The 18467-nt window shown below is 40.6% G+C and overlaps 1 pseudogene; it reads left to right on the top strand.

Annotated features, from left to right (window-relative positions):
- The first annotated feature begins 917 nt into the window (after window positions 1–917).
- Window positions 918–18302, top strand: LOC112841296 (annotated as a pseudogene).
- The last annotated feature ends 165 nt before the right edge of the window (window positions 18303–18467 follow it).

Raw genomic sequence — 18467 nt, forward strand, 5'->3', positions numbered from 1 at the left:
CTCTGATTTCCCTCATCTCTTGCAAACATGAGGGGGAGGGATTGGGAGGGTGCTCACCTCGCTTGGGATCAGGTCCCGTGTGTGTGTGTGCCCAACGTAAAGGTTTAACAGCAAATCGTTTAACACGTGGCTGTTCTTGGCACTGCTCAATTTCCAGAGCAATTTCTCGGAGTGCTGGAGGTGAAGGATGGCACCGACTTTGCTGATTGTCCCTTGCTGAGCTGTAAATCGATACTGATTGGGAACAAAGGTCTCCAGGAATAGCTTGGCAAGGTGGCAGCAGCCATAAATATGATGTAAAGGAAGGGACCCATGTCCTGTCAAGCTGGTTGTCTCCAGAGGAAACCTGCAGCACATTTTCTTAGACTTTTTTAGATAATTAAATCCTGCTGATTCTTTGCCTCTACGAGCTTATTTCACACAGAAATAATCAGCAGTGCCACCTGATATTCCCTCATAGAATCACTATTCTATCTACCATCTTGAATAGAGGGTATTTGTTCTTAGACCCCCTTTTTTTACCATGAAAAATCTAAAACACAGGTGACTGCAATTAAACAAATCCATGGGAAAGCTTTAAAATGCAACTCAGCTGCAATGTGCAGGCTTGGAAAAGAAAATAATCTAAGCTTTATTATTTGTATTTTTAAATCTTGCATGTTTTGAAAGGTTGGGGTGCCACCGTAGTCTCCAAAGCCAGGAATTATTTCATTTAACTGGTAGAACCTAGAGGTACTGTATGCTCTGTGTTTTGTAAGATGATAATTTCCTTGTATTATAGGTGTTTTCTAACGCAGGGATGTGTAGAGCCGAAGATTAATAGGGAAATGGATATTATTTTGCCTTACTTTTTTTTGCCATTTTAAATATCTGCCAAAGAAAATATGGCAAACATTATCCCCCTGGCTACTGTGGCCATGGACTGTCTTTTCCTGTCTTCTGGGGTTGATGTTGAAGATGTAAAACCCAAAGGGAAGGGTCACTGTGAGTGTTTAGTGGGGAAGAGCCCATGTGGAGGCCATGTGTTTCTAATGAGATGGCTGCTGTGGTTATTAATGCATTTCATCCTTGTCCTTTTGGTTTTACTATCACATATGGGGCCATCTGGTTCCTCTGTGGGACTCCCAAGACTTTTTCGCAGGCACGTACGTGAAGATGTCTGGGGTTTTTCCTCTTCGAGCCTTCCTGCTACATCTTATTTCTGGAAACCCTGCTTTAAAAAGTGTTTTCATGGGCAGCTGCAGCCTCTACCTGTGACACAAACCTCGCTGTCACCAGTGTTGATGTTGTAGGGCAGCACTGAGGAAAATTCTCCTTCACCTACAAGTCTGGTGGCACGTTGAGGAAGCGACTGCACCTCGCACGGTGGTTCAGGTGCTGTGGCAGGTGGTGTGAGACAGATGCTCCTTGTCCCCTCCGCCTCTGAGGTGAGCATGTGGCGTGGGATCTGAAGGCAGGAGGAAATTTAAATGTGCTCCAAGCACAAATTCGTTCTTTTCAGGTCTCGGGAGGTTGGGAGCTCTCGAACTGTCTTGAATGTTAATTTCTTTTTTCCTTGTGCCGTATCGGGCAAGAACCTGCTTATGGAGCTTCCTTGGAAGATAAATGTGACCTATAAAATCACATTTATCACTGTGACTCCTGTAAGAAATACAACCTGCTGTCAAGGTACCTTGATGGATTACAGGGATGCCAAACTGGAACAAGTCGCAATCAGCAACTCGGTGTGAAGGCCTTCGTGAAGGAGATGAGGTAATGGCTAAAAACAGAATAAATTTGTTTTAGAAGGCAAGATTAATCATCATGCAGAAGAAGGATTGCTTGAAATGTAAGCAAGGAAATTGCACTATGAGTAATAAAGTTGCCGAGAGAAAAAGCACCAAATAAACTAAGTACCAGGAGACACATTTCAAACAAGTTTTATCTGGCTCTAAAACGCTCTTTTTTGAGATGTAGAGACAAATGTATAGGTCTCAAGGGATGGATTCCACACTGCCTCTGGTTATCATTCCAAGTTGTCCAATTTCAGAACATTCAAAACTTTCCATCGCTGTCAAATCTGCTTAACTGTAATGGCAAGTTATTCCTGTCTAACAAAACTGGTTTCTTACAAATAGTGAGGATTGGGCACAGTTTGTGCTTATAGATGTGTATGACAAAATAGTCACTTCTAGAGCTGTCAGGTTAAGGACTGCATGGAATGGGGCCTCGAGCTTCCCTCTTGCCTTTGGGATGAATCGCAGGGCCTTATCCCACCAGCTCGATTTCAAATGCTGTACATTTGTAATGTCCCTCAAAGAGCTTATAACCAGGAGGTCAGAAAAAGGCATTCACAGATGAGGCAAATGGCTTGGGGTGAGATGAGCTGTTTTATGAGATCTAAGATGCTGTGGAAACACTTGACCAGTAAATTTCCATGATCTCAGCACTCCATCCTCCTGGCCACTGTCAGGCTGCAGCTCATCCCATGCCCAAAGGAGCCAAGGGAGAGGAGGAGGAGGGATTCCAAGTGGGACAAAGCAGTGACTCAGTTGTGTCCATGAGAGTGATGCCAGTGAACAGGCTGCCCAGGGAAGTGATGGAGTCAACAACTGCAGGAATTTAAAAGACATGTAGATGTGGCACTCAGGGACATGGCTTAGTGGTGGGCCTGGCAGTGCTGGGGGAACCACTGCACTTGATGATCTTAAGGGTGTTTTCCAACCTAAATAATTCCATAATATTGAGAACGTGATGTGCAAGCTGTGCAGAGAAGAACTGATGATGTTCTGAAGCCAGAAGTTTGTGCCTGTGGCACTGAGTGAGTGAGTCCAGGAGGGATGGAAAAGGAACTTTTTTTTTGCATATCACCTTGGTTTTTATGCCACCTCTAAAAGGCTTAAAGGTTTGATTAGGAGAAAAACTTCGGCAGTGAAGAGATAGGCATAAAAGGCTGGCTGGATTTTAGAGCAGGATGTTGGGGAAAAATGGCAAGACTTTTAGGAGGAATGTTTTTTTTAATAAAAACCCTGCATTTGGGAAACCTGTACTTCACAAATGTTAGTTTACATCTGGCACTTAGTTTCAGCTTAATAACAGAAGTAGAAATAAACCAAAAATACCTGAATGCTTTGTCTCCATTTTTTTTTTTCTGAAGGAGAATGTTTCCCTGGGAAATATAGATTTTTGTGAGAGAAAATATTAGTATGAAAGAGGAGGAAATAATCAAACAGATAAAAAGAAATCAAGAGGGACTATGGAAGAGAGATAACCTAAAGGACTGGAAAAAGAGTCTTCACAAGAAGAACTTAAATGAGATTTCAACATGGATTTTCATTTATACACAATATGTGTTGAATTTTATTTTCCAAGTAAAATAGCTCCTAGTTCTGTTGATTTGAAGGTGGTAAAAATCTGTGATTTCAGACTGCTATTGTTAGAATTGCCTGGAATTGCTACTAATTGGTGAAACTGGTGAAATTCTGCCCTTACAGAGCAGTAACTCTGCTCTTACAGAACACACACTCTGCTGTTTGCTGCTTATGTGTGTTTGTTTTCCATCTCTCCTGGTGACAGTTCACAGAAAATGCTGTGCTGTAGGGTGGTCAGGGATGAGGAGGGGCAGGTAGAGCTGATGTAGTGGCTGCTGCTGTCCTCTGTTCCCACCAGATCCTTTGGATCCTCTGGATAAAGATCCCAGTGAAATGGGACAGCTGCTACTTTTCAAACGAGTTAGTAGGTCGGATTAAAAAACCAGATCTCAAATCTCAGCTGGCCGAGTGCCTCATCTTCACTACAAATTCACTTAGTCATGGATTACAAATTTTCTTTCCCCCCCTCCTACGAGGATTTAGACTCTGTTACAAAATTAGAGTATAAAAAAATTTCATGCCACTGTAACAGGTACAATAATCTTTTGGATGAATTCAAATCCTTGCAATTATTATTCCAGCTCAAGCTAAATTAAAATTTACAACATGAAAAGTAGCTTCTGGAGTAATGTAAATCTCACTTCAGGGTTTGATGAATCCGGATTAGTATTTTTGGTTGGAAAGAGAAGTAATGAAGACATGACTGCTTGGAAAAATTCTAAAGATTAGGTACACCCTACTTAAAGGGAAATTATTTTGATCCACATCTTTTACTTCAGTTTAATAACCTCTGTAAACTTCACTGAATGACTATTTTAAAAGATTATTTTGGCAAAATTTTAGTTGCAAGCATTTTGTGTCCGAAAATTTTACCAGGTCCTGTGGACTTCAAAGGCCACTTGTGCATCTGCCTTTTCTGTGCACCAGGAAGAGGAGGAGCATGAAAGATGCTGACCTACTTTAGAACAAGGGAAACCAGCTTTAGCAACTAATTAAAAAAATAAATCCTCTTTCAGAATAATTCTTGCAGAACAATAGAGCAATATTTGACACTTAAAAACCATACATTCTAATTTCACTGTATTTTTCATTTAGCAGAACACTCGGAAAATGAAGGCTTTGCGTTCAGTGGGGAAATCGTGCAGTGTCTTGAAGATACAATTGCTTCTATTAAGAAATTGGTAGGGAAAATTTAATATTTAGTCTCAAATACATGGGAATGAATTAGTTGGTAACGGTGGAATTAATCTTTCATGGCTGTACTATTAGAAATGGTCTCTTGTGTGAGTTATATTCTCCCTCCAGAGCGAGAGAGGCAGTTTTGGATGAAGGTGGGGGGTTGCTTGCACACGCTTTGCTGCCTGCAGAAGTTTGGCTGTAACAGAACCAGCCAGCCTGACTAGTGTAAGTCACACAGCTGATCCAAGCTTTAGCCCAGCTGCTGGGATTTAGTGGGGGAACAGTAAATGCCATTTAAGCAAAGGGTAGGGAAACTTGTCTGAGTGCCCAGACTTTTGTTAGAATAAAAAGAGGAAAGTTCTTATGGTCAGCAAAGTAAATTGGGACTCAGGGTTGAAGTTCTCAACTCTATAGTGTCTTCATGGTCTACTTTTGTGCTCTGAATCTGCAGCAACTTGGTAGAAGCATCACAGAAATCACTTGAAGGCAAAGGTCTGCTTGTGTAGAGCTTTTTACAATTTAAGGATCTTAATGCTGTCTGTGCAAGGGAGCAAAACAACACTTCCCTCTCTCAGGGCTGCTGTGAGGATTTGCCCACTGATGTTAGCGGGTTCTGCAGGTGCATAGAGTTCAGCAGGTGGGTGATTTGCCCTATGACTGTTATGTGAATCATAAATTCACAGAATCATAGAATACCCTGAGTTGGAAGGGACCCACAAGGATAATTGAGTCCAACTCAAATGATTTGCACAGGGCAAATCCAAGAATCCCACCGTGTGCCTGAGAGTGTTGTCCCGATGCCTCTTGAACTGTGGCAGGCTTGACAATAAAAGACCTGACAGCAATTATGAGCTGAGAATGGCTGTTCATAGGTAACTGCTGTAGGACCTCTGAAGCCATCAAAGCCAGAATGGCTTCAAACTGAAGGTGTTTTAAAAGCATCTCCATAATGTATTTATCTAGGTAGGTGTAAATCTGCTAAAACTTTCCTTTCTCCCTCACTGCATCTCTAAATCATCTATTTCAGACTGCATTAGTCTACCAGGTGAGTGTTTTATGTAATGTGCTGAAATCATAAAGCTGTTTTCTTTTTCAGTGCTTCAGCTAATTGAGGATGTAACTCTTAGGAAATTAAAACCTTTTACACATTTATTTTACACCTCTAAATATTTCACCTTCCCAAGGAAATGAGAGTAATTTATGTGCATGCATACGGAACTGGCTCTGTAGACAGCAAAGTTCAACAGTATCATTTCTTCCCACAGTGTCTCAGCAGGTGATTGTAAATGCCAGAAAACTGAAGGAGAAGGACTGGTTTGGATTTATACATAAATTGTGATGCCTTAAAGACCAGTTCTAACCTAGTTCCAACCCTCTGCCGTGGGCAGGGACACCTTCCACTGGACCAGGTTGCTCAAAGCCCCATCCAACCTGGCCTTGAACACTTCCAGGGATGGGACAGCCCCAGCTTGTCTGGGCAGCTGAACAAGAATAACAAGGGGAATGACATGGAAAATATCCAGTATCAACTAATTTGAAAAAAAAATATATATTTAGTAAGGAAAACGTGGTCTTTTCATCAGTTGTGTTTCATCATTATCACTTGGTGGATTTTTTAATTATCAGGAATAAATTTAAAGTCATACATTTGAATGCCTAGGAGAGACTGTAAATAACAGCAATCTTTGCTTCAGAATGCAGATTTTTCCAGGAGAGATTATTGCAGAAATGAGAGGTAGTATTAACTTAACCCGCCCCGGAAAAACAAAGCAAAACAAACCAACCAACCAAACAAAACCAACAACAACAACAAAAAACCAACCAAACCATGAGAGAATTGAATTTTATGTGTATTTAAAGAATTTGAAGTATTCTATAAAATCTTACTGCTGAAAGTAAACAGCTTCCAATATTAACTTATTAATGGAAGAAGATAGGAGTTTGCTGATGATATTACTGTGAGGGGTTATTCTCTCACCTAAGAGTGGAAATGAGAGAAATCTTCACTGAAGACCATGCACAAGCAGTAGAGGAATGACTGGATAACTGCAGCACTCGATTCTGATCTCAGCACTTGAGTGTTCTGTGCTGCAAGTTTCCTCTCTGTGAAGGAGGAATAATAATACTTACCTGATCTGACATTGCTTCTGGGTGGGGTTCACCTGACCAAATAATTGCCAACTGTCTCCTTTAGACAGTGAAGGGAAAGAGGCACTTCTAGACATCCTTCATCACAGAATAGATGTTTAAAGCGAGTCAGAAGAATCATAGAGTCACTTAGGTTGGAAAAGACCTCAAGATCATCAAGTCCAACCATTAACCCAGCACTTCCAAGCCCACCATTGAACTGTGTCCTCAAGTGTCACATCTACAAGTCTTTTAAATATTTCCAAGGACAGTGAATCTAACACTTCCCTGGGCAGACTGTGCCAGTGCCTGACTACCCTTTCAATGAAGAAAATTTCCCCTAATATCAAATCTAAACCTCCCCTGGTACAACTTGAGGCCCTTTTCTCTTTTCCTATCCCTTGCTATCTGGGAGAAGAAACCAACCTCCACCTGGCTACAGCCTCCTGTCAGGGAGTTGCAGAGAGTGATAAGGTCCCCCCTGAACCTCTTTTTCTCTGGGCTGGAGCTCACAGTGAGCTGGAATTTCCTCTTACTCTCCACTGACTATGAAAGGAGGCTAAAGCTTTAGCTCAAATATAGATGTCCAGATGAAATAAGGTTTGAGCTCTATTTCTCTTTTTTTCTCAGATGTGTCTTGACTTTTAAGATGATCAAGGCATATTCTGCCACCACCCTTCTCTTTGCACTGTAGTCACAAAACAAATTTTTCAGGGAGCTGATCTAGATAAAAGAAATGTCAGGGTTTCTTTTTCCTGGGAGAAGCAAGGGAGTTGGAATTGTTCATCCAGTGAACCATGAGGCTGCATGACTGTTAGTGGTGGCACGGGAGGAGGGAAGGGAATGTAGCAGTGCAGCAAGGGAGGGTGGGACTGCTCCTTTTTGGAGTTAGAGATCAGCTTTAAGTTCATCAAGATGCAACAACCAGATCTTTCCTCTTTTCTTTTCTTTTTTTTTTTTTCTTTCTTTGTCCTCCCAGCTACATTCTGTGTTTGTTGTTTGCTTTCTTACAGGCAGTTCCCTCCCTCACCTCTCTCTGCCTACAGCAGAGTGGCTGCTTTGCAGTCAGCTGGTTGTTTGTACTTGCTGCTCCCATCCTGCACTCCCAAAGTGTTTTTGCAGGGTGCATGCACCCTGAGGAGACTGTTATCTCCAAGGCTGAAGAGGTGCTGTAGTACAACACCCCTTCACAGAGGAGTTTCATCCCCAGTGCCTCCATGCAGGCTCTTCCCTTCCACACAGCAATGGCTCTTCTGGGAGTAAAGATACTGAATTCCAAGCCGAGTGATCCTGCTCCTTGTCCCTGGCTCCAAGAGCTGGCTGTGCAGAAGATTTTTTTGGGGGGAAAAGGAGTAATTTTTATCAGTTTTCTATATGTCTAGAGAGTTTCTTAGATAAATAGTATGAAGAGCAGTTGTTCAGTGAGAACACAGCAGGCCTCTTCTCGTTGATAAATGCAGATGACTCGGGAAAAATGTAGTGAGACTAAACTGCTGAAATAAGTGTGTGATTTCAGGTGTGTTGGTGTCTTAGAGTCACAGCTATCCCTTACCAGCTGACAGCACCAATAGTAGAGAATTACAGATTATGAATCAATCTCTTAATGCTTTATCTTATATATCTATATAGCTTTTTATAGCTAAGAAGCTTCTGCATGTTTTGCGTTTATTTTTTAGCCCTCGCTACTGCTGCTCATGAATCCAGTGTGGCTCAGATGGATCAGCTGCAGCCTGCATTGGAAAGCATTGCTTATGGAATCGAATTCCTGTGGGAGAATCAAAGAAACCCTTTGGAAAGAGGGAATGCTGCGTTGTGGCACGTATGGAAAATCATACCGGCGAGATTATAAGGAAAACAGAAATGTTATCAGAACAGGGTGAGCAGTGCTTGACCCTCACCCCTGCAGGTAGCCAGTGATGTTCCTAGGCAACTCTCTGCTGCAGCAACAAGCCAGATTTTTAGGATCTTTTTTTTTTCTGGAACAGCAGAGCCTGCTGGTTCTGCCTGCCCTCTGCAGCCCTGCTGAGCTCGCTTAGGGAAAACTGTCTGCAGCTTTGCTGCTCACACTGTCAGGGAGAGTTTTCCCTTTCAACATTTAATTTTAAGGACCCACTGCAGACAAATATCACAGAGATATGGGATCTTCAAGGTTGGAAAAGCCCTCTAAGATCATTAACCCAGCACTGCCAAGCCCACCGCTAACCCGTGTCCCTAAATGCCACATCTCCATGTCATTTAAACCCCTCCAGGGATGGTGACTCCACCACTGCCCTGGGCAGCCTGTTCCAGTGCCTGAACACCCTTTCAGTGAAGAAATTTTTCCTAATATCCAAGCTAAACCTCTCCTGGCACAACTTGAGGCAATTTCCTCATCAAAACTCATAGCTTTCAGTTAAAAAATAAGGTCAGTAGACGAATTCTGAACCAGTAACTGTGCTGGAGATCTATCTTCCTCTTCAAGAATTGCTCCAATGGAGACTTGGGAGATATTTGTTTTCTCCCTGCCAGATTTCATGTTACTGTCACCTTCTGCCATTCTGCTAGAGCTGTTTGAAAATAAATCACAATGCCCATTCTTCAGGGAAGCCTGCTCCTGCTTTCTTTGTTCTTCCAGTGCTTGCAAGCAGCCCTTCCATTTTTAATGAAACCGGTGAAAATGACCATATGAGAAAAAAAAAGTAAAGCTTTGAAAAAGTTATAATGGAAATAACCAAAGGGTTCTTCCTTGGAATGCAAGGCCTTAGATAGTCTTATCACAAGTACTGGTGCATGTCATTCTTTATGGCATGTATATTACTATTGCTAATGAATGGATAGGCAGGGATTCATTTTACCAAACATAGAACCATAGAATGGTTTGGGTCAGAAGGGACCTTCAAAATCATCCAGTTCCACCCCCCCACACCCCCCCTGCCATGGACAGGGACATCTTTTGCTATCCCAGGTTGCTCCAAGCCCCATCCAACCTGGCCTTGAACACTTCCAGGGATGGGGCGGCCACAGCTTCTCTGGGCAGCCTTACCACCCTCACAGGCAAGAATTTCTTCCTAAAATCTAATTTAAACCTATTCTCTGTCAGCTTAAGGCCATTCCCCCTTGTACTATCTCTACATGCACTACATGCTTCCAGACTTTAAACCTGAGTTAATTCTGCAGTGAGGGTCCCTTAAATGGCAGATGTCTTAGGTTATTTTTTTAACATCTCTTTTCATTACCAAGCTGCATTGATTATTTTTTTAAACTCTTTTAGTGATTACATACAGTAAATACAGCCTTAACCGCTGTTCCTCCATATTCTTTCTTTGTAGGCTGTAGTTATTGTCATTTTTATAATTTTAACTGTGAAATCTCAGAGAGGCTAGAAAATGATAGTCTCATGCAGATGTTATGAAATCTTAAAAAATACCAAAACACCAGTGGCAGTAAAGGGATTCATTATCTGCTGTTTTGGAAATTTCATTTGTTTTGACATAGCCTGTTTCATTTTTATAGGCTAAATAAATTGTACCTTGGTGGTACTTCTGCTATGGCACAGAGATTCTTCTCTCTGTTGTCTGAGATAAAAGGCATTAAAAATTACGTGAACAAACAAAATAATCCAGATATCCTGTGGGCTTGTCTATGTTACAGTCATGGTATTCTATGTGGAGGTCCTCAATTTAGCATTATCCAGGCTGGCTCCATAGTTGCTTGTGTCCTGATCTGCCATAGGCCTTCTGGAGGATTCTATGACCAAAGTGAAGGGGGAAAAATGTGAGACTCTTCCCAGTGACTCGAACTTCGTGTTTCAATCCATTCCCCTGTACAATCTGATCCCCACTAAGAAGAAAACACAAGTTCCTGGAAACTTGGGTGAAATCATTGCTCCTAACTCTGCTATTTTTCTTGATGGCAGAACTAATTCATTAATGTCCTCATGACATTAATTAACAATGTAATTACTGTAAAAAATGAGCTGCAGCCAGCATCCGGCCATGGCCCTTGATCTTGTAGGCAGTTATAAATGTCTTATCTTTACTCTTCTGAGCCTTAACTTCAGTAGAAACATTTTTCCTGGGGAAGCTGACCATACACATGTTTCAAGGGTCCAAACAGTTATGATCTGGTGATGACCAGAGAGCTGTAGGCCATGCATTTCATAGCCTGAGTGTAACAGAAGCATTGTCTTTCTGTTATCTTTTTTTTTCCTCCATTTTTATAGCTGCTCAGTTGAGTTGAGTTAAAGAAAGTATCTGGTCAATTTTTTTCCTTCACAGTGTTTGCCACATGCTCCCAAAGCCTGGTCAGTATGGATTTCTGGTTCTGTATTTTCTTGCTATAAGACTACTACCTGGGGCTTCTTACTCCTCTTTTTCTCTTTGATATCTTCTCCTCCTCTGTATCAGATTTTGTTCTTCAAACACTTCTTCAGGTAGGCTCATGCTTCTTGCCTGACTCCTGTTTTGTGTGGGAGATAAAAGAAGAAAGCAAGTGTGGCTTATCTGAGTGCATCCTGTAAAACACACAAATGCACCATGTTCATCCAAGAAAGAAGTATAAATCTGTGCTTAAACTTCCCCATTTTGTCCTGTAGAGCTGCTGCTGGGAGGACTTACCTACCTAAAAGCCTGTCTGCTTTCTTCTCATGTAGTTTAATATCAATTTGTCTATAGAAAATATTGCCTCTTCTCACAAGCCTTCCTTGGTTTGTAATTTAAGATCTTGTAGTAGAAATCATACTAGTTCTGTGTGTCCTTGCCTTCTTTGCAAGCTTTATTCTCATCAGATATATTAGAGGGAATTAATGAATGGAACAGAACTCAAATGCATGTAAACGTAGCTTACATTCACATGAGGGACCTGAGAATAGGAATGCATAACTTTTTATTTTTTTTTTTGTTAATACCCTCTTAAATATGTCTGCGTTGGCTTAAATTAATTTAAATTCAGCTTAATTCTGAGTTACTGCTTTTACAATCAAAAATTGCCCAAGAAAAGGAGAATTTCTGTAAGGAACTTGGAAAGGTAAGAGAGATATTTTTATTCTGTCTCAGAGTTTTTACTACCACAGGCCACAGGCCACAGGCTGATGTTGAAAGACTTAAAGGGGCACTGGGAGGTGGGATGAGCTTGAGGGTGTTGTTTTGTGTGCTGGGATGTGAGGGAATAGAAGGAATGAGATTAGGATATTGATTGAGAGGGAGTATACGTGCAGTAAGAGAATGGGGCAGATAGATGGATGTGGGAGGACTGTGGGGAGATTTGTCAACAAGGATGAGGTTGGGTTCCTGGTCTGGAAAGCCGAGTGTGCAGTTTTCACAGTCGTTCTTGCTGACTTGCTCCGAGCTTTTTGGACATTAACTTTCATTGCATGTGGGGAAAATCTAACTAGTGGTGGCTCTACTCACATCTGCCCAAGGGTGGTTTCCTGGTTGTGTCCGTAACTTCTCCTCCAGAGGTGTAAATATGAAACAAGAGGTTGGTCCATTAAAAACTCTGATGAACTGGTGTTGGGCAGCTCTAGGTGGAAGCCACGTTCTCCCCATCCCATGGCCGCTCCACCTGCTCTTATACAGCATTCCTACCATCAAAAGTCCTGACTCCAGTCATCATCTTCCTATTTCCTTTTTAATCTTCCTGCACTTGCCTCCCTCAGCCTGGACCAATGACTCCTGCTTCCCTCCACTGATACTGCATTCCCACCGTCCCAGGATTCCTTCATCATCAAGCCTTCCACATTTTAGGCACTGGTCGAAGTTTCCTCTGAGTTACTGTTGATGTAAATCTATTGGAGGGAGTGATGGTGGTCAAGACATGACCCAAGGCTACTTAGTGTCAATGTTCCCTAAAATAACAGTGAGCTTTCTTTCCCAAAGAAAGTAGGGCACTGAAATGCTGAATATGAACTGTGCAGCTTTCAAAGATTCCGAGTGCTCCTTTAGCCTATAGCACATACTCCATCCCCAGGGAAACTGTCTGACTCCAGGTCAATAGTTTGATTTGAGAGAGGATAAATAAATCAGGTGCCAGGAGTGCAGGAAATATCCTCTTTGTATGTCTGACCTTAGAAAGCTGGATTTACAGCGGGCCCTGAGGATAATTCTCATTTTGCTGGTGGAGAGGTTGTGCTCCCACATCACACAGGACAGCTGTGGTCATGTAACTCCTCAAGCTTCCCTAAAAACCAAGGATGAGATTGTCATTGCTAAATAAACTACCCTGCTGGACTCATTCTGCTGTTCTTTGTGGCACCTGAGCTTTGCAGAACACACAAAAGAGATGCTAAATATACCTTGGTATTCTCTCTGTTTTTTCCTTAAAATGATCCATTTTACTCTCATCTAATACAGTGCTGATGAGCCTGTTATCAGAGGATTGGCCTTTCCTTTGTAGCATGGACAGAACCAGTTTGAAAAAGCAACTGTATATTGTTTAGTTTTATTTGGTGACACATTCTAATATTTTCTCCTTTATTAACTGTTTTCCTCCTTTGCTTTCATTTTCTCCCATGTTTGACAAAAAAATTTAAGCTGCTTTTTCTTCCTCCTTTTTTTTAAGAGGGGGAGGGCAAATTTCAGTATTTTCTTGCACTTGCCCTCTACTATTTTCATCTACAAAATGATTCTGGCTGAATGCTATCTCATGAAGGTGATAAGTGTGAGGGGAATAAATTCCTTTGCAGGAGTCTGATCAAGCTCATTCTGCTCTGGAGCATTACAATGATGCACAATATCAAAGTAGTTCATACAAATGAGACTCACCTTTCTCTGCCTGCTTCACATACCTGTTTCTGCCAAGGGAGCCATTTCATCTGTTCTCCATATTTTACATTTTTAAAATTCTTTTTACTCACTCTTCTGCAACAGTCCTTAAAAAGAAAATTTAAAAAAGCAAGCTCATGAGAATATCCAAACATCTATACTTTATACTTTGAGGTTTTCTGATGTTTCTAGTCTTTGATCACAGGAGTGGATCTGACAGGTTTACCCGACTTCAGAGTCTCAGAGGGAACAAAAACATGTAGTGCAGCATATTTGACATTAAAGTCCTGTACAGAAGTGAGCTCAGAGTCCTGGTGTTACTTCACATCCTGAGCCCAGTTTTGTTCCTTTGTATGACTTTATTTCCTTGGTATCATCTTGTCTCTCTGTTGTTCAAGTCTCCCAGTCTATACAGATTGTTCCTGTTCTCCCTTTCTGTGTTTTTACCCACTGCAGCAAAACAGAACAGATGTATTTTTCCAGTGAAAAGTCATTAAATTTGTGACTTGTGTTTCCTTGGCCCTAACCAAGGTGAGATTCCACTATGCTGAGAGATGCACATACATCAAATTAGACTTTTTTTTGGCCACTCAGAGCTATTCATCATTATATTTAAGTGTACATCAGGAATAGGTGAGCGAAGCTCAAATCAGCTTCAGTTCCCAAAATAGCCATACTGGGTAAGATTCAATGCTGGTCCTACCAGTGATCAATAATCCTGCTTGGAGAAGTAATGTAAGAACAGTCAAATATAGAATGACCCTTCTACTGTATAATCTCCATGACAAATGGAGTGTCAGGAGCTTCTCTGGATGGAGATGATATCTGCATTTAAATAGCTTTTGATGGAATTTTATGCTATGCTGGATCTTCAGTGCAATAATTCTCCTATCACTGATTGATTCTTTTGGCTCACATATACATTCATCCTCCCTAACAATTTATATATAACATATAACTTATTTAATAAGGACAAGAATTCTCTTTTGTTTTAAACCTGCTGTCCTGAAAGTTTATTGGCATCCTGCAGTTTTTATATTATGAGAAACAGTAAGTGTTATCTTCTCATCTTCTCCTGCAAAGGTGTGTGTGATTTTCAGACACCTTTACTGTATGTCCCTTCAGTTGTCTCTTTTTCAGGCTGAACAAAATCAGCTGGAAAAATCGTCCTAGATAATTGTTACCCATGCTTTACTGACTAAATAAAATAATGGCCCCTGTTAGTTTGTGAGAGGTCTGTTCTCATACTGGAATTAATCTGTATTTTCCTTAAGGAATCAGATGATGGGATAGAGCAAATGCTTATCATATCTGCAGATGACAAACATGATAAGAGTGGGAGCACCCTCTGCAGGGCAGAAGTAGAATTCAGAATTATTTTAGCAAGTGTGAGATTTAATTTGAGGGAAGATAAGATAATAATAATAATAATAATTTTTAAAAACCCATATCTTTGCATGTAGGTTATTTGTACAAATCCACCATGAGGGAGATATTTAGGGTGATAAATAGAATTAAAGCTGAAAATTTGAAAACACAACTGTCAGACTACTCTATATGAAAAGGCAGGTAGCCTGGCAAGGCTTAAGGTGTATGTTCTCACCTCTATCTGGCTTTGATATAAGACACAGCTGGAATGTCTGGTATTGATCATCTCTTTTAAAGGACGATGTAGATTATTTTGAGATACAGGAGGAGTTCAGTAAAAGTTATCAAAAAAAGGAAGGATTGAAAAAATGGGCAGCTTTTCCATTTAAAATACCTAAAGGTAAGAGAAAACATGGTAGTAACTACCAAAGAAATAAATATTCATAGCAAGACAATCAGCTTTTCTCCTTGAACACTTGTGGAGACAAATAACAGGGAACAGGACAGATTTAACGTAAGAAAAAGGCCTTAAGAAAGCACTGACAGCTCACACAGTAAATCCCTGGCATCAGTTGCCTGAGCATTGTAGAGGCAGAGTATTTCTACCACTAGGGTTTTTAAGGACAAATCAAACATCTGTCAGGGGTACTTAGGTCTAATTGATTCTGCTGTGGAGCAGAGATGGACTAAGATGACCTCTTGAGATTACTTTCAGTATTCTTTTCTCTGTGTTTGTTTTTTTTTTTTCTTTCCTCTGGATCTGTTAAATTATAAATGCATTAAATGCTGCTTGGATAGATTATTGATTAATATTTAGTTTCATTAAAGAATGACATAGAAACTGCAACTGAAAATCTAGTTAAAAAAGAAGAAAAATTGAACATAAGCAGGCTAACCTTGGAAGAAAGCCAGAGAGAAATAAAAGAGAAGTATACAAGATTAAAAAAAAATAAATAAATTAAAAAAGCCAGACCAGTTAAACAAGTCACTTACTGATAGACCTTGGTTTAATTTATAACAACCCAGCTCTACTGTTCAGTCACTGCACTGTCTAAAAACTCTTCCTCTGCTTTGTAGAAAAGAGAGATGACCAGGTCAAAAGAGCCCATTCAGCAGCCAATCAAAACTACTGGGAAGCTCAAGGAGGATGTGGTAATAACTTATAACTTGGCTGTGCAGCTTCTGCACAGTTTCCACCCCTGCCTTTAGACAGAAAAGGGATGCTCCTGTCATTGGGTGGCCCTGCAGCAGGAAGGTCACTTCGTGTCAGAGCTGGTTCCTTTCTTGGGGACCATAAGGAATTGCTTCCCCACTCTGTATTTCTCCCTCCTCGTTGGTAAGAGGGCAAAGATACCTGTCTCAGATGGATGTTTGAAGTTTTCAAATGAAAGCTGCCAGGTAACAGAAACTCTTCACACTTTATTTTAAAAAATCCTGTATAAAGCTCTGTTAGCAGCAAAGAGTTTATTACTAACAGGAATGAAACGTGGACCAAACATGATGCTGCAATTGGCCAGTTGAAAAATCATCCAGAGACTATGAAGCTGCTGGAATGAGACAAATAGGAGATCAACAGGAAACCTGGCATTGTGAACACTGAGAGCTGCAGATGCAAATTAGTGAGTGCATTGAAGCTTGACAGTGTTCCTGCTCAGTGTGAAATTCTGTGCTCATTTTTTGTTACACAAAGTGCTAGTCATGGAAGATGATGAAACGTAAACATCACAGAGCAAACCTGGCCTTTTAAATGAGTGTGTGGGGCTGTGTTTAATTTGGAAGGAAACAAAGAGGAATATCCAAGGGCCAGGCACCTGCCTGAGGCATAATCAATATGATGTGTCTGCTGCATTCAGTCAGGGGTTGTAGGAAAAGGCTTCCCTGCCACATGAAGGGGGCTGAAATGCAGGTGAGATGTGGGATAGGCTTGTGAATGTGGAAGAGATGCTTTTGAAAATATTCTGTGCACCTCTCAGGCCCTCGGCTATCAGCTCTATCTGATCATATCTGTCTGGAATCAAAGGCTTCCCTCAGGAAAAGAATTTATCTGAGTACTGGTAGAGCTGATCCATCATGAATGAGTCCACCCAATTTTGTGGGAGTGAGGGAGGAAGAGTTTCTCTGCTTGTGCATGACCTGTGCTGCCCTGGCTGTTCTCAGCACCCTCATCCATTTTATTTGATAGCATAGACACAGGTGGCTTGTGTTGATTTTGGCATCTGTTAAAATTTGTTCAACAAAGTGAAATGGATGATGTTGTTGAAAGAAAAGGTGTCTTTTTAATGTCAGAGGAAATGTCCAGAGGAATACATTAACCTTTATATTTCAATAAGCTGAAACTCATTTTATTCTTCCTGGTCTCTCTAGAAACACTGAAACTCTTTGGAAAATATTTAGAAAACTGTGATAATATTCAGTTGTAATTATTTTATTTTTTTTCACAGAACAATGTGCAGATAAAAGAAGATATTTTTGCAGTGAACTCTGAAGCAGAAAACCACAAGTCAGCATAGGCTGATGGTGTTTCACAGCAACATGTTAATAACTACTTCAAAAGAAAAAAGGTGACATTTTTAAAGAATATCTTTCAGTTCTAATGTCTTTTTTTTTTTTGGCACAGCGATTTATCCCATTTTAACGCTTAACTCTTTGTAGATCTTCTGAAGAAGGGATGGTCAGAGGAGAGCCTTATTCAAAAGATGAGTTTCAATTTTCTGTTGTACTTGATTGCATAAATATAGTTCAGTTACCATGTAAAAAATAAAACTGCATTTTGCAAATAAGACACTACCATCTTTGAAGTCACAAGGGGCAAAGTATTAAACCTATGTTTTCCAGCTATAAAAAAAATTGGCTATAAAACCAATTTTTTTGATATTATTCCTTTTGCTGGTCTGATAGTTAAACTTCTCTTAAGTTTAACTTCTGTACCTTATAATGTTCTTGATGTTCTACATTCAGCTCATCAGCCTTGTAATATTTTTCTAGTTGGGATTTGCCTTCATTTTGAACAGGAATTAAGCCAAACTATAATGTAAAAAAGTTTTTCACCAATTATTCTGTTAGAAAGGCAAACTTTGGGGTTTTTTTATGCAAGGATTAGGTACCTGAAAAAGTTGGGTACTTGAAAAATACCTGCAGAGCTACAGGTCTAGTGGCCAGTCAAACTGTGAGAAAACTAGATAAGCAAATCAAGTTTCTTAACATATTGTGAGGGTTTGTTTTTTTTCATTATAAGAAAAAATAAATTGTACTCTGTGTCATTACAGGAGTTTCTGGAAAATGAGCAGGAAATACTGAACATGGTGACAGCTCTAAAAAAAAAAATCCACAATGAGAGGAAAAGATCAGTGATGGTAATAGCAGGGTACAAAACAAGTTAGAGGGGCTGGATTCTCTGGTTGTCAAAAAAGATAAGCTAAATATTTTATTTTTCACTCATTTTTCTCCTCATCTAAATCTGTTCATTCACAGCAGGAATTGTAGTGAAGGGACAAAGGGGAATGGCTTCAAACTGAAAGAGAATAGAATTAGATGTTAGATTAGATTAGATTAGATATCTGAGGGTGGTGAGGCCCTGGTACAGGTTGCCCAGAGAAGCTGTGGATGCCCCTTCCCTGGAAGTGTCCAAGGCCAGGTTGGACAGGGCTTGGAGCAACATGGGATAGTGGAAGGTGTCCCTGCCCATGGCAGAGGGCTGGAATTA

Source organism: Manacus vitellinus, unplaced genomic scaffold (assembly GCF_001715985.3).
Source record: "Manacus vitellinus isolate BGI_N305 unplaced genomic scaffold, ASM171598v3 scaffold_6_pilon, whole genome shotgun sequence".
In the NCBI taxonomy this organism is placed as follows: Eukaryota; Metazoa; Chordata; class Aves; order Passeriformes; family Pipridae; genus Manacus; species Manacus vitellinus.